Source organism: Alosa pseudoharengus, unplaced genomic scaffold (genome assembly GCF_046254945.1).
Source record: "Alosa pseudoharengus isolate Yale_2024_CS ecotype anadromous, Long Island Sound unplaced genomic scaffold, YU_APseudo_1.1 YU_APseudo_1.1_scf_5, whole genome shotgun sequence".
Lineage (NCBI taxonomy): Eukaryota > Metazoa > Chordata > Actinopteri > Clupeiformes > Clupeidae > Alosa > Alosa pseudoharengus.
Window position 1 is genome coordinate 42143674 of NW_027468837.1, and position 22500 is coordinate 42166173.

The following is a 22500-nucleotide window of genomic DNA, read 5'->3' on the forward strand; positions in this document are numbered from 1 at the left end:
AGGGTAAGTGTTGCTTTTTCCAGCCTATGTTTTCGATGGTAACCCATTGTCAGTCAATAGTGAAAGTAACTGCATATAACTGTCTTGTCGTTGACTGACTCCTTGGTGAAGTTAGTTTCACTTTGCCAATGAGTTCAAATAATAGACGAGTGCAAATGCGTGAAGGCTATGCTAGGTTTTAGTAAAGCGTGGTTTAAGAATGACTATTCCATACGGTCTCGCAAGCAGCCTCCTTCAAATGCGCTGTTGAATGCCAAAATACCGATGCATTTATTTGACATATCGCGCGTTGCGCCGTTAAAGGGAATGACAGATGTCATTCTCATTGGTTTAAAATGATGTTACGCCCCAAACACACCCATATGACTGATTAAAAGACCTAGGAACACCTTGTTACGCCATGCGCTCCACTTTTGAGAACGAAACCCCTCCCAATGTGAACTGGACATCCTACTAAATTTGAATAGACTTTTGACGAGTGACGATGCACTTTAGAATGTCATGATAGGGCCCAAAGTTTTTCCTCCTTTTTACCAAATATAATTACTTACACTGACACATAGATTCAAGAGGACCATAGTCGTTTGGTGACAGAACTAAGTAAATTTGTGTGTCATCTGCATAGCTATGATATGAAATCAAGTTATTTTGGATGATTTGTCCAAGTGGGAGCATATAGAGGTTGAATAATAGTGGCCCTAAGATCGACCCCTGGGGAACACCACAGGTCAAGGACGTTGGTGTTGAGGTACAGTTTCCAATGGCAACAAAGAAGCTCCTTTCTTGTAGATATGATTTTAGCCAGCTGATAACTATGCCTGTAAATCCAACCCAGTGTTCTAGTCTGTGTAGTAAAATATTGTGATCAACAGTGTCAAATGCTGCACTAAGGTCCAGTAGCACTAGGACTGATGTTTTACCTGAATCTGTGTCGAGGCGTATGTCATTGGAAACTTTAATGAGAGCTGTTTCAGTGCTGTGATTTGCCCGAAAACCAGACTGAAAGTAATCAAAATACCCATTTGATGTTAGGAAGGTGGTTAATTGATTAAAGACTACTTTTTCAATAATTTTGCCAATAAAAGGTAGATTGGATATGGGCCTGTAATTGTTTAGCATGGAGGCATCCAGGTTATTCTTCTTGAGAAGTGGCTTTACAACAGCTGTTTTCAGTGACTTAGGAAAAGTGCCAGACAGCAGTGATACATTTACAATTTGAAGGACATCCGCCGCTATGAGATGAAAAACAGTTTTGAAGAAATTGGTAGGCAGAGTGTCTAAGACACATGTGGAAGAGCTGAGATTCTGTACCGTTTTTTTAAGTGTTTCGTAGTCTATCAAGCTGAACTCTGACATTAAGTTTAGTTTCCCTCTGTTTGTTGCTGGAAGTTCAGGTTGTTGAATTTGTAATTGAGCAGATATGTTGAGTCTGATTTTGTCAATTTTACCTTTAAAAAAAGATGAAAACTCATTGCATTTATTAGTTGAGAGAAGTTCAGGTGCTAATTGTGAGGGGGGATTTGTTAATTTATCAACAGTTGAAAATAGAATACGAGTGTTATTTGAACTTCTATTGATAATGTTAGAAAAAAAGGACTGTCTTGCTTTGCATATTTCAGAGTTATATGTGCGGAGCATCTCTTTATGGATTTCATAGTGGATCTGAAGTTTGTATTTACGCCATTTTCTTTCAGTCTTCCTACACTCTCTTTTTAGAAGTTTAACTGCTGGATTTTGCCTCCATGGTGCTTTCTGTTTGTCCTTAACTTTCTTGAATTGTAATGGAGCAATGTCATCCATAATGTTTGCCATTTTTGCATTAAAGTGATCAAATAAGTCTTCTACAGAGTCTGACAGTTGACTTGACTTTAGTGAAAGTGCTTGCTCAAAGAGAGCACTTGTCTGATCATTTATGATTCTCCTTTTTACAATCATAGCTGTGTTTTGAGTGTGTGGGGACATAGACACATCAAAGAACACTTAGAAATAATCAGATAAGGCCAGGTCTTTAACAGCTGTAGAGACATCGAGACCCTTTGTGATAACAAGGTCGAGGGTATGGCCGAGAGAGTGTGTTGGCCCCTGCACATGCTGTGTTAGGGAGAAAGTATCGATTAGTGCAATGAATTCCTTGGCGTAATTGTTTTCAGGGTTATCCACATGCAAGTTTAGATCCCCTGATATAATAAGACAGTCAAACTCTATGCAAACGACTGATAGCAGTTCATCTAGCTCTTCAAGAAAAACTTTTGCTGAATGTTTTGGAGGCCTGTAAATTGTCAGTAATAAAATCTGAGGAGAAGACTTAATGCGTGCACACAGATATTCAAATGAAGTAAAGTCACCGAATGACGACTGATTGCACTGAAAAGACGTCTTAAAAATTGTGGCTATCCCCCCACCTTTTTTATTTGCTCTGGTAGCACACAAAAAACTGAAATTTGGGGGAGCTGATTCAATGAGAGTAGCAGCACTGTTTGCTTGATCTAACCATGTCTCAGTTAAAAGTAAAAAATCAAGGTTGTGTGTGCAAATTAGATCATTAATTAAGAATGATTTGTTTGAAAGAGATCTGATATTTAGGAGTGCTAGTTTTGCTGTAAGTGTTGGGGGAAAATGGTCCATGGGGGAAATCTGAGGTTGAATTGGTACGGGTAGGAGATTGGACTGGTTTACCCTATAAGCTTGATGCATTTGTGTTCTATTTCTTGTCAATACAGGAATAGAGAATGTCATGGGCTTACTGGGTCCCGGCATGTTCTCAAAACTACTGTCAGTACCATTTATATTGCAGGGACCCTGAGAATATCATACAATACAGTCATCATCATCATCATCATCATCAAATAATTGTCCACTGCAGCTGCTATATGCCAGCTGACCAACAAGGTGGGATGTTGATGGGTATACAGTTGAAGGTCTTGGTTTACCAACAAGGTGGGATGTTGATGGGTATACAGTTGAAGGTCTTGGTGTACCAACAAGGTGGGATGTTGATGGGTATACAGTTGAAGGTCTTGGGCTACTAACAAGTTGCAGGGCTACTGGCAGCAGTCCTTCCATTCTTGCAGGGAAAATCATGTGCTGGGGTGGGGATGGTGATGGGTATACAGGGGATCCTGGGGAGTTTGAGCGGGTGGGGGAGTGTTGGGATGAGGATGGATATACAGGGGGGTTTGGGTGGCCTGGGGAGTTTGATTGGGTGGGGACGTGATTGGGTGTAGGTGGTGATGGGAAATCAAGGAAGATGGGGTTGAATATTGGTTCAGAGTCTCCACCTGCCTGCTGAGGCCCTGGGGAGTTTGTTGCAGACGCTCCGCTTTCAGCATGTATTCCAGTAGTGTATTCCATGTTGTTGTGTCTTTGTGGTGACGAGGAGTCGACGGAGATGGGTACTGGTGTTACAACATGACCCTTCCTTTCTGATAGCCCCTCAGCAGCTTTGATAGGTGCTATCTCCTCATGCTCCTCGCATCCATTTGTTTGCTGAGATTCCAGGGAGTTTGACGCCAGTGATTGACTTTGAGTCATTTTAGCAGCACCCATCTTATCTTGTCCAGTGGACATGGCTGGGCATTGTTGAGCTGGTTGTTTGTGTTTCTCCGAGGTCTGCATTTCGGTGGAGGCTAGCGGGTGATTACCAGAGGGCCCCACAGCAGGGGGGGGTGGGCATATCTCTGTTTCAGCCTGTGCAGAGTGTTTTGGTTTAGCTGAGATGTTGATGTCATCCGCTTGTTCCGTCTGTATGGCCACTGAGCGCTTATCAGAGGCTCGGCTCAAGGTTGGCAGAAAAAATGTTGGGTGCAGGAGAGAGAGGTGATAGTATTCGGTTAAGATCTTGGCCCCAGTCCAACTCAGCTCTGTGCTATTTGGTCTGAAGTATTCCCTGCGATTCCAAAAAAGGTTAAAATTGTCAATAAAATTCATTCCAACTGAAAAGCATGTTTTTGCGAGCCAGGTGTTTAAACTGAATTGTCTGGAAAATACAAAGCTTCCCTCTGCTGGGAGTGGGCCACTGATGAAAATTTGTATTCCAAGCTCATATAGGGCTGAGAAAAGTTCCTTGAAATCTTCTTTGACATACAGCTGTTCTCTGTAGATGTCATTTGCTCCAACATGCACAATGATGCGCTTGATAGTTGCATATTTCGACACCAGTTCTGCAAGCTTGTTTTTTGTGTCAGACACGGAAGCATTTGGAAAACAACATACAATCATCCTTTCCCCATTTATATGTCTCACAGCAGAGTGGCCTAGAACGAGGGTTGTGGGATGAACAGGTGTCGAGTGCTGCTTCTTGTCTGTTCCCATCTTTCTATTGTTGTGGTTTGATCGCTGCCTGCTTTGGGTCTGTTCCCTGGGAAATTCCTCTCTCACGTCCCGGATGCATTCAAATCTGTTCCCTAGTGTTAGGGGCTGTGGGCTTCCCTTAGGACCACAAGCCCTGTAGTAGTTTGCTGATCTGTCTGTATTTCTGATACGAGGCCTGAAGTTAACATCTGAATTTACTGGTGTTGAGGTAATTACAGTTCTTGTTTTACGTTTTTTGGTCTGGCACCTTGCCTGTGCCAAGGCTCTGTACTCACATTTCCCTTTGTGAGGTCAATGCATTCATCTGCTCTATTAGCAGTGATATTAGACTGCTGGGTTACATTTCCCTTTGTGAGGTTGATGCATTCATCTGCTCTATTAGCAGTGATATTAGACTGCTGGGTTACATTTCCCTTTGTGAGGTGGATGCATTCATCTGCTCTATTAGCAGTGACATTAGACTGCTGGGTTACATTCTCTGCATTTCCAGTAGTTGCTGTACTCACTTCATGAGATGCCTCTCGTAGTTCATCTGTCTTTGATGGAAGGGCATCAATCTTTGATTCCAAAGTAGAAATCCTCTGTTCTAGCTCAGTACATTTTCGGCATGATCTCCTGGGTCTCTGGCCGGAGGAGCGCATTTTGTTTTAATCCAACTTCAAGGTGAATTGCCGTTCAGTTTTTGCTCGTTGACTTGGCTGGCTCATTTAAAGTAAAAAACTAACCACTAAAGCAGCCATCACCAAATGGCGGACCGCGGTCCGAGTCTGGACCGTGAAGTGATCCTATCCGGACCCAGACCATAATAGCCTAATTTAGATTTTCACGCAAGATTTCAAAGCTGCGCTAAATGTTTCGTTGGTTAGGATAACAGCATTTACTTCAGGAGCTTCAGGAACCATCATTTCGCTTGCTGCTACTCAGCCAGTGAAATCTGTGAATTCTGATAAAGTCGAGTCAGTGAGTAAAGTAGCCTACTATGGAGAAGAGACTGATAGCCTCAAACGAGCGAGGAGAGGAGACGGGACAAGAAACAATCAGATGGATATCTAAGTTAAAGCGATGGTTCGGAGTAATTTCACCCTAGGGTCCTTTGCACCATGACCCCGAGCCAAACACCCTCCCAGAACCTTTTTTCCCTTGGTCGAACCCTGGTCGAGTAGCGCTATCAAAAACTAATGACGTTCTGCAGTCGTGATGGAACCAACTTTTATCTCGTAAATTACCCCACTAATAATGCCCTGAATGGTACGAAACTTCTGCAGTAGTACAACTACGACCTTTAGTCCAATAACGAGGCATTAGAAAGTTTGTAAGTGCACCAGGAGTTTATTTAAATAAGACTTGCCTGATTATCTGCCACTATACCGCTGCATCGACGTTTCTTCCGTGATTTGGGAAAAGCCTGTAAAAGTCCTGGCAGGAAGCATGCATAAGGATGTAGATCCAGGAATGCACTAATATTTTGTTCGTAGTCCAGTTTGCAACAATTATTAGTTATTACTAAGTTGTAAACACTTCGGAAAAAAAATATTTAAAACTGGATATACCAAAAAACTTTGATGTAATCGTTTCCTGCAAGGACTTTTACAGGCTTTTCCCAAATCACGGAAGAAACGTTGACGCAGCGGTATAGTAGCAGATAATCAGGCAAGTCTTATTTAAATAAACTCCTGGTGCACTTACAAACTTTCTAATGCCTCGTTATTGGACTAAAGGTCGTAGTTGTACTACTGCAGAAGTTTCGTACCATTCAGGGCATTATTAGTGGGGTAATTTACGAGATAAAAGTTGGTTCCATCATGACTGCAGAACGTCATTCGTTTCTGACGGCGCTACTCGACCAGGGCTCGACCAAGGGAAAAAAGGTTCTGGGAGGGTGTTTGGCTCGGGGTCATGGTGCAAAGAACCCTAGGGTAAAAATTACTCCGAACCATCGCTTTAACGATAAGTAAGTTATTTTCAAATCATCGATTGCTCAAAGAGGAGAAAGCTAGACAGCGAGAACAGAGCTTTATATAACGATACGGGGGCAATACCACGCAAAACTGTCACGTCCGTGACGCCAACTAAATATGGATGTGACAGTTTTGCGCGGAATTGCCCTGGACCTCTTCTATATATTCTGAGACAGGCGATTTTAAGCGCCAATTTGAAGCACCTCTACTAGACAAAGCATATATTTTGAGCAAGCATAGGGTAGGCTAGGCCCATTCAACAGTGAACTGAGACCACAGAATATTTTACGATTTAAGAAGGCAATATGATTGATCCACCACAATCTAGTTAAGCCTACATGCATTCACTGCCCAACAACGTGATATTCCTGGGTTTTCAGGATTTCGGGTCAACATAAAAAAAAACTAAAAAAATAAATAAATTAAACTTGCTAATTAATGGGTTCAAGGAACCAGCTGTGGAATATCCATCCTTGTCTCAACTCAAATTTTATTTTAAGTTAACGTTAAGATCTTAAAAATAGCCAAGGCTAGGTCTACTTAGTTTTTCTCCCCAATTAGGCTACTCTTATCTTGCCTTATTTCTCCTCATTTCGAATGTTGCCTTTTAGGCTAGGCCTACTTATTTTATTTCACATTAAACATTAGGCCTAGGCCTACAATCTTCTATTTCTTGAATTCCCCCTTGGGGATCAATAAAGTATCTATCTATCTATCTATCTATCTACAACTAGGCTCCATCCATCCATCCTAATATTATACATACATACATATACATAGCCTAAACACGCACGTTAAACATTATGATGCTCCGGACCTTTGCTTGAGGACATTTTCCGTAACTGGACCTCGCTGAAGATTAATTGAATACCCCTGCACTAAAGTTTCAGATCTAAATGTACTGGTTTCACTGTCTTTGCTAAACTAGCTTGTAAATGAAATAAAAGAATGAAAAAGAATGGAAATTGCTAAAAGGATAGTTGAAGCAGGAGCAGTGTGAAATGCGTCCTACTCGCTTGAGCAGGAGGAGGAGATCATCATAAAAGCCTTCTCTTACTCGCTCAAAATATTTAAAACATGCAGCAAAAACTAATTTTGCCTTCAAACAACACATCTTGTAGTCAAATCACTGAGTGATTTTAACCAATCATTGGACAATAAAATGCAAAACATAGTTCTCAAAACGAGCAGTTTCAGCCTTCATCTTTTGCTATGCCTGTGCCGTTTCTTTCATATTTTTCTGGTATCAGAAAAACTGTGAAAAGACTAAATTTATTGAATAAAAATTAATTGTATTCATTCCCTCCAGGATGTCATTGATATGTAAGACCTACAGTAAGCACATAGACAAGACACATTTCATACACTGAACTACAACTTGTCATTTGTCATTAAAATAAACCTGGAAATGTCAGCTTTTGTACTGTTATCTTCACCAAAGAGGCAATACAGTACTTTCTCTACATGCCCTCGGATCCATACTTGCAAATAGCAACATCGAACAGACATGGTATCTCTTATGGATAATGAACGATTGTTGATTATAATAATAATAAGCTTTATTTGTATAGCATCTTTCATACACAACATGTGTGAACCCAATGAAGCACATTTGCAAGAGATGACCTCTTCTGTGTAAAGAAGGTGTTAATGAAGACCAAGTGGACCTCAGTTTCTTCAAACAATCAGGAAAATCTGTAAATTTAGCTTCTCATATTTTGTATTTTAAATATGTAATCTGGAAAACATGTATTCAGTTACTTTCCTACACTGCAGACACACACGGATCTACAGAGAAAGCGCTAATACCGAGTTTTTCTACGCGCAGGAAGCGAACGCTGTGCTTTGCCATATTGCGGGGAATTTACTAAGCTTCACTAAGCGTCACTTCATTACGTAAACAGCGCTCATCACCGTCCGGCCCCGCCCCCTCTACAATGCTAATTGCCCACAGCTGAACCACAAGCGCAGTTGAAGAGTTAACCAATTGTGACATCAAAAAGAATCAAATCTTGTGATTTAGCGATTATACATGATAATAAGATGTCAAGGAGCAGCGACGTTAGACAGGAACACGGCAGTGGAGCTTTTTCACCCTTCAGACGGGAACAGTACGGTGGAGCGCTTCAGACGGGAACAGTATGGTGGAGCGCTTCAGACGGGAACAGTACGGTGGATCGATTTAGACGAGTACGGTGGAGCGCTTTATACGGCGACGTGCCGGTGGACCGTTGGGAACACGACGGTGTAGCGTTTATAAGATTTCCACTTTGGAGGTGGTTTCACTTTGGAGGTGGTTTCACTTTGGATGGTGGTTTCACTTTGGAGGTGGTTTCACTTTTTTGCCCAAAAAAAATGCTGTCGCCGTCTAAACGAAAGGCACATCTGATAAAATATTTTGTTGTTTTCACCCATGATTGCTGTCGTGTAAACAGGGCCTGAGAACTAAACGTGTAGACACAATGCTCTTAAAGTGACAGTGCACCATTTATAAATGAGTTAAACAGCATCAATATAAAGATAGCAAATAGCAGTATTTCTTAAGAAATTAATATTCTAAATCTTAACCTTAATATTCATTATTATCATTTAAATGATACAAAACATAATATATAACATCATTTACATATATTTAACGTTACAATTTATATATACAATATTCAAAACCCAATGTGGCCCTTGAGTCAAAACGTTTGCCCACCCCTGCTTTAGAGTTTGTGTTTGGAGTGTGTGTGTGTAGAGTGTGTGTGTGTATAGTGTGTGTGTGTAGAGTGTGTGTGTGTGTGTAGAGTGTGTGTGTGTAGAGTGTGTGTGTGTGTAGAGTGTGTGTGTGTATAGTGTGTGTGTGTAGAGTGTGTGTGTGTAGTGTGTGTGTACCTCAGGCTGGGAGCAGCGTGTGAGCCAGAGTGTGTTTGGAGTGTGTGTACCTCGGGGCGTGAGTGTGTGTGTGTGTAGAGTGTGTGTGTGTTTGGAGTGTGTGTGTGTGTAGAGTGTGTGTGTGTATAGTGTGTGTGTGTAGTGTGTGTGTGTAGAGTGTGTGTGTGTAGAGTGTGTGTACCTCAGGGTGTGAGTGTGTGTAGTGTGTGTGTGTGTATAGTGTGTGTGTATAGTGTGTGTGTGTAGAGTGTGTGTGCGTAGAGTGTGTGTGTGTAGTGTGTGTGTAGAGTGTGTGTGTGTAGAGTGTGTGTGTGTAGAGTGTGTGTGTAGTGTGTGTGTGTAGAGTGTGTGTGTGTAGTGTGTGTGTATAGTGTGTGTGTATAGTGTGTGTGTGTAGAGTGTGTGTGTGTAGTGTGTGTGTGTGTAGAGTGTGTGTGTGTAGTGTGTGTGTGTAGAGTGTGTGTGTGTAGTGTGTGTGTATAGTGTGTGTGTATAGTGTGTGTGTGTAGAGTGTGTGTGTGTAGTGTGTGTGTGTGTAGTGTGTGTGTGTAGAGTGTGTGTGTATAGTGTGTGTGTCTAGAGTGTGTGTACCTCAGGCCGAGAGGAGCGTGTGAGCCAGAGTGTGTTTGGAGTGTGTGTATAGTGTGTGTGTGTGTAGAGTGTGTGTATAGTGTGTGTGTGTATAGTGTGTGTGTAGAGTGTGTGTGTAGTGTGTGTGTGTGTGTGTATAGTGTGTGTGTGTAGTGTGTGTGTATAGTGTGTGTGTGTAGAGTGTGTGTGCGTAGAGTGTGTGTGTGTAGTGTGTGTGTGTAGAGTGTGTGTGTGTAGTGTGTGTGTGTAGAGTGTGTGTGTGTAGAGTGTGTGTACCTCAGGCCGAGAGGAGCGTGTGAGCCAGAGTGTGTTTGGAGTGTGTGTAGTGTGTGTGTGTGTAGAGTGTGTGTGTGTAGAGTTTGTGTTTGTAGAGTGTGTGTGTGTAGAGTGTGTGTAGAGTGTGTGTAGTGTGTGTGTGTAGAGTGTGTGTGTGTAGAGTGTGTGTAGTGTGTGTGTGTATAGTGTGTGTGTATAGTGTGTGTGTGTAGAGTGTGTGTGTGTAGAGTGTGTGTAGAGTGTGTGTAGTGTGTGTGTGTGTAGAGTGTGTGTGTGTAGAGTGTGTGTGTGTATAGTGTGTGTGTGTGTGTATAGTGTGTGTGTATAGAGTGTGTGTGTAGTGTGTGTGTGTGTAGAGTGTGTGTGTGTGTGTGTAGAATGTGTGTATAGTGTGTGTGTGTAGTGTGTGTGTGTGGTGAGTGTGTGTAGAGTGTGTGTGTAGTGTGTGTGTGTAGAGTGTGTGTGTGTATATTGTGTGTTTGTAGAGTGTGTGTGTGTAGTGTGTGTGTGTAGAGTGTGTGTGTGTAGAGTGTGTGTGTGTAGTGTGTATGTGTAGAGTGTGTGTGTGTATAGTGTGTGTGTGTAGTGTGTGTGTAGAGTGTGTGTGTAGTGTGTGTGTATAGTGTGTGTGTGTAGTGTGTGTGTAGAGTGTGTGTGTAGTGTGTGTGTGTGTGTGTGTAGAGTGTGTGTGTGTATAGTGTGTGTGTGTAGAGTGTGTGTGTATAGTGTGTGTGTGTAGTGTGTGTGTGTAGAGTGTGTCTAGAGTGTGTGTGTGTGTGTAGTGTGTGTGTGTAGAGTGTGTGTGTGTATAGAGTGTGTCTAGAGTGTGTGTACCTCAGGCCGAGAGGAGCGTGTGAGCCAGAGTGTGTTTAGAGTGTGTGTATAGTGTGTGTGTGTAGAGTGTGTGTGTAGAGTATGTGTGTGTAGAGTGTGTGTATAGTGTGTGTGTGTAGAGTGTGTGTGTAGAGTGTGTGTGTAGAGTATGTGTGTGTAGAGTGTGTGTGTAGAGTGTGTGTGTGTAGAGTGTGTGTGTAGAGCGTGTGTGTAGAGTGTGTGTGTAGAGTGTGTGTGTGTATAGTGTGTGTGTGTAGAGTGTGTGTGTGTGTGTGTAGAATGTGTGTATAGTGTGTGTGTGTAGTGTGTGTGTGTAGTGAGTGTGTGTAGAGTGTGTGTGTAGAGTGTGTGTGTAGAGTATGTGTGTGTAGAGTGTGTGTATAGTGTGTGTGTGTAGAGTGTGTGTGTAGAGTGTGTGTGTAGAGTGTGTGTGTGTAGAGTGTGTGTGTGTAGAGTGTGTGTGTAGAGTGTGTGTGTAGAGTGTGTGTGTGTATAGTGTGTGTGTGTAGAGTGTGTGTGTGTGTGTGTAGAATGTGTGTATAGTGTGTGTGTGTAGTGTGTGTGTAGTGAGTGTGTGTGTGTATATTGTGTGTTTGTAGAGTGTGTGTGTGTAGTGTGTGTGTGTAGAGTGTGTGTAGTGTGTGTGTAGTGTGTATGTGTAGAGTGTGTGTATAGTGTGTGTGTGTAGTGTGTATGTGTAGAGTGTGTGTATAGTGTGTGTGTGTATAGTGTGTGTGTGTAGAGTGTGTGTGTAGAGTGTGTGTGTAGTGTGTGTGTGTAGTGTGTGTCTGTAGTGTGTGTGTGTAGAGTGTGTGTATAGTGTGTGTGTGTATAGTGTGTGTGTAGAGTGTGTGTGTAGAGTGTGTGTGTGTAGAGTGTGTGTGTAGAGTGTGTGTGCGTAGAGTGTGTGTCTGTAGTGTGTGTGTGTAGAGTGTGTGTATAGTGTGTGTGTGTATAGTGTGTGTGTAGAGTGTGTGTGTAGTGTGTGTGTGTGTGTGTATAGTGTGTGTGTGTAGTGTGTGTGTATAGTGTGTGTGTATAGTGTGTGTGTGTAGAGTGTGTGTGCGTAGAGTGTGTGTGTGTAGTGTGTGTGTGTAGAGTGTGTGTGTGTAGAGTGTGTGTGTGTAGTGTGTGTGTGTAGAGTGTGTGTGTAGAGTGTGTGTGTCTAGAGTGTGTGTACCTCAGGCCGAGAGGAGCGTGTGAGCCAGAGTGTGTTTGGAGTGTGTGTAGAGTGTGTGTAGAGTGTGTGTGTGTAGAGTTTGTGTTTGTAGAGTGTGTGTAGAGTGTGTGTGTGTAGAGTGTGTGTAGTGTGTGTGTGTAGAGTGTGTGTGTGTAGTGTGTGTGTGTAGAGTGTGTGTAGTGTGTGTGTGTATAGTGTGTGTGTATAGTGTGTGTGTGTAGAGTGTGTGTGTGTAGAGTGTGTGTAGAGTGTGTGTAGTGTGTGTGTGTGTAGAGTGTGTGTGTGTATAGTGTGTGTGTGTGTGTATAGTGTGTGTGTATAGAGTGTGTGTGTAGTGTGTGTGTGTGTGTGTAGAGTGTGTGTGTGTGTGTGTAGAATGTGTGTATAGTGTGTGTGTGTAGTGTGTGTGTGTGGTGAGTGTGTGTAGAGTGTGTGTGTAGTGTGTGTGTGTAGTGTGTGTGTGTATATTGTGTGTTTGTAGAGTGTGTGTGTGTAGTGTGTGTGTGTAGAGTGTGTGTAGTGTGTGTGTGTGTAGAGTGTGTGTGTGTAGTGTGTATGTGTAGAGTGTGTGTATAGTGTGTGTGTGTATAGTGTGTGTGTGTAGAGTGTGTGTGTAGAGTGTGTGTGTAGTGTGTGTGTGTGTGTGTGTATAGTGTGTGTGTGTAGAGTGTGTGTGTGTAGTGTGTGTGTATAGAGTGTGTGTGTGTATAGAGTGTGTCTAGAGTGTGTGTACCTCAGGCCGAGAGGAGCGTGTGAGCCAGAGTGTGTTTAGTGTGTGTGTATAGTGTGTGTGTGTGTAGTGAGTGTGTGTAGAGTGTGTGTGTGTAGAGTGTGTGTGTATAGTGTGTGTGTGTAGAGTGTGTGTGTGTAGTGTGTGTGTGTAGAGTGTGTGTGTAGAGTGTGTGTATAGTGTGTGTGTGTAGAGTGTGTGTGTAGAGTGTGTGTAGAGTGTGTGTGTGTAGAGTGTGTGTATAGTGTGTGTGTGTAGAGTGTGTGTGTAGAGTGTGTGTGTAGAGTATGTGTGTGTAGAGTGTGTGTGTGTAGAGTGTGTGTGTAGAGCGTGTGTGTAGAGTGTGTGTGTAGAGTGTGTGTGTGTGTGTGTAGAATGTGTGTATAGTGTGTGTGTGTAGTGTGTGTGTGTAGTGAGTGTGTGTAGAGTGTGTGTGTGTAGAGTGTGTGTGTGTATATTGTGTGTTTGTAGAGTGTGTGTGTGTAGTGTGTGTGTGTAGAGTGTGTGTAGTGTGTGTGTGTGTAGTGTGTATGTGTAGAGTGTGTGTATAGTGTGTGTGTGTAGTGTGTATGTGTAGAGTGTGTGTATAGTGTGTGTGTGTATAGTGTGTGTGTGTAGAGTGTGTGTGTAGAGTGTGTGTGTAGTGTGTGTGTGTAGAGTGTGTGTGTGTATAGAGTGTGTCTAGAGTGTGTGTATAGTGTGTGTGTGTAGAGTGTGTGTGTAGAGTGTGTGTGTGTAGAGTGTGTGTGTAGAGTATGTGTGTGTAGAGTGTGTGTGTAGAGTGTGTGTGTGTAGAGTGTGTGTGTAGAGTGTGTGTGTAGAGTGTGTGTGTGTAGAGTGTGTGTACCTCAGGGCGTGAGTGTGTGTAGTGTGTGTGTGTGTGTAGTGTGTGTGTGTAGAGTGTGTGTGTGTAGTGTGTGTGTGTGTAGAGTGTGTGGGTATAGTGTGTGTGTGTAGAGTGTGTGTAGAGTGTGTGTAGTGTGTGTGTGTAGAGTGTGTGTGTGTATATAGTGTGTGTGTGTGTAGAGTGTGTGTGTGTGTGTGTGTGTGTGTGTAGTGTGTGTGTGTAGTGTGTGTGTGTAGAGTGTGTGTAGTGTGTGTGTGTAGAGTGTGTGTGTGTATAGTGTGTGTGTGTAGAGTGTGTGTGTGTAGAGTGTGTGTGTGTAGTGTGTGTGTGTGTAGTGTGTGTGTGTAGAGTGTGTATAGTGTGTGTGTGTAGAGTGTGTGTGTGTGTATAGTGTGTGTGTGTAGAGTGTGTGTGTGTAGAGTGTGTGTGTGTAGTGTGTGTGTGTGTAGTGTGTGTGTGTAGAGTGTGTGTAGTGTGTGTGTGTAGAGTGTGTGTACCTCAGGCCGAGAGGAGCGTGTGACCCAGTCCAGTGTCCTCTCCACACACACATCGTGCCACAGCAGAGCCAGGCGTCCATGGCGACACACAGCAGTGGGGATGAGCCAGCGGCTCAGCGCATAGAGCAGCGCCGCCACACACACACTCCACACACACACACACTGCCACATCCTCAGCACCTGGGAACAACAGTGTGCTAGCGTTAGCAGCTAGTGTGTGTGTGTGCGTGTGGTGTATGTATAGTTTATCTGTAACAGAAGCTATTCACATGCAAAGCCTCATACATCTTCATACAGACACAATCCCCACATTTCTTGCCAAGAGCCCCCCATCACCAATATACAGTAACCACCCCCCCATCACCAACATACAGTAATCAATTTCTATTTCTGGCACCCCCCCCCCAAACTTGCTGCCATCACCCCCATACTGAAAAACCTGGTCTGGACCCAGACATCGTCAACAGTTACCACCTCAAACCTCCCATTTCTGTCCAAAACCCTGAAACGAGCAGTCGCTACTCAACTTCAAACCTCAACTCCTCTATGAACCATTTCAATCTGGCTCCCGCTCCAAACACAGCACCTAAACTGCCCTCCTCCAAATCACCAACGCCAAACACAGCACCTAAACTGCCCTCCTCCAAATCACCAACGCCAAACACAGCACCTAAACTGCCCTCCTCAAAATCACCAACGCCAAACACAGCACCTAAACTGCCCTCCTCAAAAGCACCAACGGCGTCTTCTAGCTGCTGACTCCGCCCACCTAACCATCCTCATCCTCCTACACCTCAGCACTGCCCTCGACACCATCAAACACACCATCTATCTCTTACTCCTTCAAACACACCATCTATCTCTCACTCCATCAAACACACCATCTATCTCTCACTCCATCAAACACACCATCTATCTCTTACTCCATCAAACACACCATCTATCTCTCACTCCATCAAACACACCATCTATCTCTCACTCCTTCAGCACCTAATTGGAACACCTGGCTCCACCCTCACCTGTTTCACCTCCTGTCTTTGTGACAGACACCATTACATCTCTAAACAACTGCAAGTCCTCCACCACCACAGGCACTCATGGTGTCCCCCAGGGTTCAGTTCTTGGCCCCCTCCTCTTTATCCTGTAACTCCTCCCCCTTGGACAGATCCTCCACCAACACGGCCTCCACTTCCACTGCTATTGGCACCCAACTCTACCTCTGCACTGCTATTGGCACCCAACTCTACCTCTGCACTGCTATTGGCACCCAACTCTACCTCTGCACTGCTATGCGGATGGCACCCAACTCTACCTCTCCTGAAAGACCTTCACAGCCTCCACCCACTCCACCCTTACAACCTGCCTCTCTGACATAAAATAATGGATGCAAGAAAACTTTCTCCACCCGCCGTGCCCAGACCTTCTCCCTCAACATTGATGGCTCCGACGTCACCCTACATCCGCAACCTTGGAACCATCCTCGATCCCACCGCACGTCAACCACATCACCAAAACCATCCTCCATCCCAGCGCATGTCAACCATATCACCAAAACTGCCTTCTTTCACCTCTGTAGCATTGCACACCTCCACACATACACACACACACATACACACACACACACACACACACATATACATACACACTGTTTGTATATATGTATACTACTGTAAAGCGTCTTTGAGTGTCTAGAAAAGCGCTATAAAAAGAAATGTATTATTATTACAGTGCATGAAAATGCACTGTACTGTTCTTCCTAGGCAACTTCTTCTACTCCTTCTTATTATTATTCCGCTTACCACTTTTTCCGTACGCAATTTCTCTTGAACAGTTTAACTTAGAAACTTCATTCAAACTTTGTAACGTAGGTCTTCAAACAGATCGGGTTGGTATGACTTTTCAACTTTGAAACTTTTATACTTTTTAAACTATTAAAGAAAAACTTTTTAAAAATCCCCATAGACTTAACATTGCCGATTATGACATCATAATACGGCCATTAAGCAATTGACCGATCCCAAGCCCCGCCCCCTTTTACTATGTCACAATGAGGACTTCGGAGGACCTCGGTCAACCTCGGTCAATTTTGAATTTTCTAGTGTCCGTTCTGTATGACAATACGCCAGTTATGCGAAGGCTATAATGCTTCTTTTGAGAGTAGCCTAAGAAACTAAATAACTAAAGAGCTCAAAAAGGTTCAAAGATAAGCCTGAGATACTTGTAGAAGTGACATCCGATATCCTGACCGTGTGAAACGTTAACACACATAGGCCTAACTTTGCATAACTTTGGATAGGCTGCTACTTTTCAGTAAAGAAATCTGAGTGTGTACGAAAATGTTCCCTTTATTTGTGTTCATAACTACACACAAAAACATAACTAAATCTGGTTTCTACTGATGAAACGACAACATAAGCCTACGCAAAAAAATATACCTACCTTGCAGGAACTGAACTCGCACATTCATACGATTGGAAGACGCGCAAAAGGCTACACCTTCAATCACGTATCGCCTTACACACATCAAGAACATACTTTCAGCTTTGCTACATTGCCATGTTTAACTTGGGATAGAAGACTGTTGACAGAAATAGGCTAATGATCATTTTTTCAACAAACGCAATACTAGCCTACTGCGATGCATTATTGATGGCTGAACGAGAGATAGACAATGTCTTCTAAAAATCGAATCATGTGCTGATTCAAAACTATGCCTTGCTATAGGCTATGCAGTCTCGAAATCGCCAATATTAGACCTAGCCTACTACATTGCCCACGTTTAAATTAATTATAGCATAATGATGAAGTCTAGTGCAAGACAAACCACGTCTGCAAACTGCAGATAGCCTATGTCATGCGTGGTATGGGTTTGAACTCGGAGTGGGTTCTTTTCAATACACTTGTATCATGTTTATTTGAACTCTTCCTTCTAAAGCAGCCATTCAAAATAATAAGTAGACTCTCGGCCTACCGAAGAGAAGCTTATCTCCACCTCCCCAACATGAGCTGCTTAACAGGCTAGTCACTCTCCCAAGTTGCGTGAACTTGGATCTGCAGCACTTGGTCCCGTCTTACTAATCCTCGAAATATGGTTAGATTTTGTTATGGACACGTCAACACCATATGTTCGCACAGACCTGTTTATTGAATCAGAGTCACATCTGCAGCAAATAAGGTAAACTACCTGCTCGGGATAACGTGCTAATTGTTTATCCAGTTAACATGCATCCCATTAAGATCCACGACACCGGATTTTTTTGTCCTCAATTTGTGGTGTTCCACCTCGTTGATGACAGCGGACATTGTGAATGTGTCCTTCTGCATACTGAAGGCCTTTCTGACCTCTGTTTTTTGAATATATCAATATTACTTGACGCACAGAAATCCAGCATACACTGTTGCACTAGACTAAATGGGGGTGCTGCGTCCCCATGTTGAACACGCGTTCTCGCACACTTTCCTGCAAACTTGTCCGACTTAGCAACAGTAACTATGGGACTGACAATGGGAGGAGGGGCTTGGGATCGGTCAATTAGAATCCTATGGCAGGTGTTCAGGCCACCTGCAGCCTCAGGCTTTAAGCATACAATCTGGGTCAATTAAGACTACACATCCTATTCAACTGTTTCCTCTGCCCAAAACTGTTTCAAAATAAAAGTCCTCACTACAATAATCCACTGTTAAACAATGTAACCCATTAAACTACTGAACTTTTTACATTCAACTTTTAAACGGTCTACTTTTAAACTATCATTAAACTATCTATCTATTAAACTATCTGTCTATCAACAACTTTTAAACTATCTACATTCAACTTTTAAACTATATACATTCACTAGCTGTCTATCAACAACTTTTAACTTGTCATCAACTATGTCAACACTTTTCATCAACTATCACTCCTACCCACTGTAGCTAGTTAGCATGGTTAACAAAGTTAGCATGTTAGCATTGTTAACATTTTTAACATAACTACTAAAAATGATTAGCTAGGTTAGCTAAGTAACATGGTTAACATAGTTAGCATGCTAGCATGTTAGCATGCTAGTTAGCAAAACTGCTAAAAATGATTAGCTAAGTAACATGGTTAGCATAGTTAGCATGCTAGCATGTTAATATGCTAGTTAGCATTTTAGCATGCTAGTTAGCATTTTTAATAAAACTGCTAAAAATGATTAGCTAGGTTAGCTAAGTAACATGGTTAACATAGTTAGCATGCTAGCATGCTAGTTAAATTTTTTTGCAAAACTGCTAAAAAATGATTAGCTAGGTTAATTAAGTAACATGGTTAGCATAGTTAGCATGCTAGCATGCTAGTTAGCAAAACTGCTAAAAATGATTAGCTAAGTTAGCTAAGTAACATGGTTAACATAGTTAGCATGCTAGCATGTTAGCATACTAGTTAGCATTTTTAACAAAACTGCTAAAAATGATTAGCTAAGTTAACTAAGTAACATGGTTAGCATAGTTAGCATGCTAGCATGCTAGTTATCATTTTTAGCAAAACTGCTAAAAATGATTAGCTAGGTTAGCTAAGTAACATGGTTAGCATAGTTAACATGCTAGTTAACATTTTTAGCTAAACTGCTAAAAATGATTAGCTAGGTTAGCTAAGTAACATGGTTAACATAGTTAGCATGCTAGCATGTTAACATGCTAATTAACATAGTTAGCATAACTACTAAAAATGATTAGCTAAGTTAGCTAAGTAACATAGTTAACATAGTTAGCATGCTAACATTGTTAGCATAGTTAACATGTTTAGCAAAACTACTAGAAAATGTTAGTTAAGTTAGCTAAGTAGCATGGTTAGCATGTTAGCATTGCTAACACTGCTATAAAACATTAGCTAAGTAACATGGTTAGCAGAATTAAAAATGTTAGCATAACTGCTAGCAAACATTAGAGCCGTTCCAACTTTCAGTTATCGTCAAATATCTACCTATACACAGCCATTAAACTATTTGAATATCAACATTCATTAAACTGTTATAAAACATTAGCTAAGTAGCATGGTTAGCATAGTTAAAAATCTTAGCATAACTGCTAGCAAACATTAGAGCCATTCCAACTTTCAGTTATCGTCAAATATCTACCTATACACAGCCATTAAACTATTTGAATATCAACATTCATTAAACTTCCAGTCTGTCAACAACTTTTAAACTATTTACCTTCAACTTTTAAACGGTCTACTTTTAAACTATCATTAAACTATCTATTAAACTAGCTGTCTATCAACAACTTTTAAACTATCTACTGTCTATCAACAACTTTTAAACTATCTACATTCAGCTTTTAAACAGTCTAACTTTTATTAAGCTATGTAACCACCATGCAGTGGCGGACCGTGCGTTCAGTGGTTAGGCCTTCAATGATGACTATTTTTTGACAAAAATAATAATAGGGGGGCGTTACGGCGGAGATTTTTTTTTTTTTACATTTCAGCGTTAAAATGTGTGCAATTTCCCAGCATTTCATGGTGGGGGAATAGTTTTCTCTCTCTTACGCGAGTCTGTAGCACTAGAATCTTCGTTACACAAACAATTAATGCTCCGATTGCTTATTGGTTAACAGATCACCCTCAGCAGCAAAGTAGGCTAGGCTATTTATTTACCACCCATATTCACAAGTACATTATAAACTTCTGCCTGCTGCTGCCAGTAAAGATGTGCAATTTAGTCCATGTCAAAATCAAAGTGAACACCAAGTGTACTCAAGTATGGGTTTGTGCAGACTACTTTGAAATATTTAGGCTATCGGTTGCCTAATTTATGTTCATGACTCGCACGCATAGCACTGCCACCGGTCTACAATGATGTGTCCAAACCATTTAGTAGCCTAGTTTAATCTGTCATCAGCAAACTTGCTTCAGACTGTGGCTCTCCTATTTAGTTGTAGCTCTAACGTTAACGTTACAGTGCAACTGTTCTAGGTACGCTGCTCTGATTACTTACGTGAAACTACAGTAGGCTATCCTACAGTGTTTGCCAAGCGTAGGCTATTTCGCGGTAGGCCTACACTATGAGAAAATGTCTCAACAGAAATTATAAAAAAAAAATGTCACATCACACCACCATGCTATTAAACATAAAAGTCACCAGATGTACTGTATATCTATGTGTATTGCCCTAATGCTGCTAATGCTTGTTGGCTATTTTAGAATGTCTGATAGCCTGGTCTGATGGTCTGATTTCACTAATAATTTCCACAAAACTCAGAGAGATAAAAAGTCAGACTAAACTAGCAGGGCAGGGAACCAAAGACAAATGACAGTTTTCACATAGATGCCGATCCAGACATCTTCACCAAAGCCACCAACTCCTCAAGCTAGCATACAGTAGAGTAACCAAGCAGACACTGCAGTCTGCAAGCAGCACAAAAACAGTTTTTATATAGAAAAGGGCCAGATAACAAGCATCTATAGTACTACTGTACTACAAGTCTATGTTATCAAATAAACATGAAACAAAACTTACCAATTCCTGCATAGGTTACCAGCTACGTGCAGAGCTAGCTGACGTTATGTGCATCTTGCTAACATGTTGTCCAGCTGACACTGTAACGTTACATTAGCCTATATTATTTTGCTTAATGAAGGCGTATCAATATATACTTTTTAAACAAAAACGGTCAATTTACTGTTCATAACTATAACCATAGTCATGTCAGTGTGACATGTACTTTTCCAGTGATTGTTTGTCTGTCTGACTGACAGAAGTTGCTCACGAAGTTCATCACGTAAAACAGACAGCGTCAAAATTCGTGATGAACGGTTCCGGGTATTCTTTTGGAACATTGCAGGCCCAGCTGCAGTCAGACCTGCCTACCTCGCCATAACAGGTCGATTTGATTGGCTAATCAGTCAGATGTAGCCATCAATCAAGCCGAATCCAAACATATGATTTCTAATGGTTGCTTAGGTACCGAAAACGCAGTGTTTCCTTGTGAAGGCCTGATGCGGGACTTAACAAGAGAAGACGTGCGATTGGATAAAAATGTATCGCACCCCCTCACTATTTGTTCACACAATCTGCCAATCAAATCACATATGGGACAGCGGTGGGATATCAGTAGTCGAGAACGATCGGGGAAGGAGAAGCAGAAGCTAATAATAAATGCTAAAGTGCAATGTTATTAAAGACACTATTATTTTTCATTTGTTTGAAAATAGTTAGGCCTTCAGAGAAGGCTTTGAAGGCCCTGACGGTCCGCCACTGCCACCATGTCTATCCTAGCATCACCGTAGTAACCATCTCTGTATTATCTGTTTTAACTATACATGATATTTTACATCACAACTTTAGCATTTTCATGCACTGGTAATTCCTTGGAATTGCATTTCTAGTTATTATTACGGTAACACTTTACTTGACGGTTGAGTTCATAACACATTCATAGCCGTCATGTAAAGTGTTACCATTATTACATGGCATTCCTAGGCTTCTTGTTATTATTCCGCTTACCACTTTTTCCGTACGCAATTTCTATTGAACAGTTTAACTTAGAAACTTTGTTCAAACTTTGTAACGTAGGTCTTCAAATGGACCAGGTTGCTATGTCTTTTCAACTTTGTAACTTTTATACTTTTTAAACTATTAATTAAACACTTTTTTTAAAATCCCTATAGACTTAACATTGTGATTGTGACATCACAATACGGCCATTAAGCAATTAGAATCCTATGCCAGGTGTTCAGGCCACCTGCAGCAACTGCCAGTCTCAGACTTTAAGCATGCAATCTGGCTCTCCTAAAACTACACATCCTGTTCAACTGTTTCCTCTGCCCAAAACTGTTTCAAGTCCTCACTACAATAATTCAATGTTAAACAATTTAACCCTTTAAACTACTGAACTTTTTAACTGTTCAGCCATTGTAACTGTCACTTGTGATCAACTACGACTCCTACCCACTGTAGCTAGTTAGCATAGTTAGCAAAGTTAGCATTCAACTTTTTAAACAGTCCAATTTTAAACTATCTATCTATTAAACTAGCTGTCTATCAACAACTTTTAAACTATCTACATTCAACTTTTAAATGGTCTACTTTTAAACTATCATTAAACTATCTAATTATTAAACTAGCTGTCTATCAACAACTTTTAAACTATCTACATTCAACTTTTAAACAGTCTACTTTTAAACTATCAACTTTTATTTAGCTATGCAACCACCATGTCTGTCCTAGCATCACCGTAGTAACCATCTCTGTATTATCTATTTTAACTATACATGATATTTTACATCACAACTTTTGCATTTTCATGCACTGGTAATTCCTTGCAATTGCATTTCTAGTTACTATTCTACTATTCTAGTTATCATTATCTTTACAAAGAGGAGGCTAACCTGAAGAGGACACACACACATACACACACAAACACACACACACACACAC

At 41.6% G+C, this 22500-nt stretch overlaps 1 pseudogene; it reads right to left on the minus strand.

Annotated features, from left to right (window-relative positions):
* LOC143104306 (catechol O-methyltransferase B-like) overlaps positions 1 to 18961 on the minus strand; it is a 26129-nt pseudogene extending 7168 nt beyond the window's left edge.
* Between the last annotated feature and the right edge of the window lie 3539 nt (positions 18962 to 22500).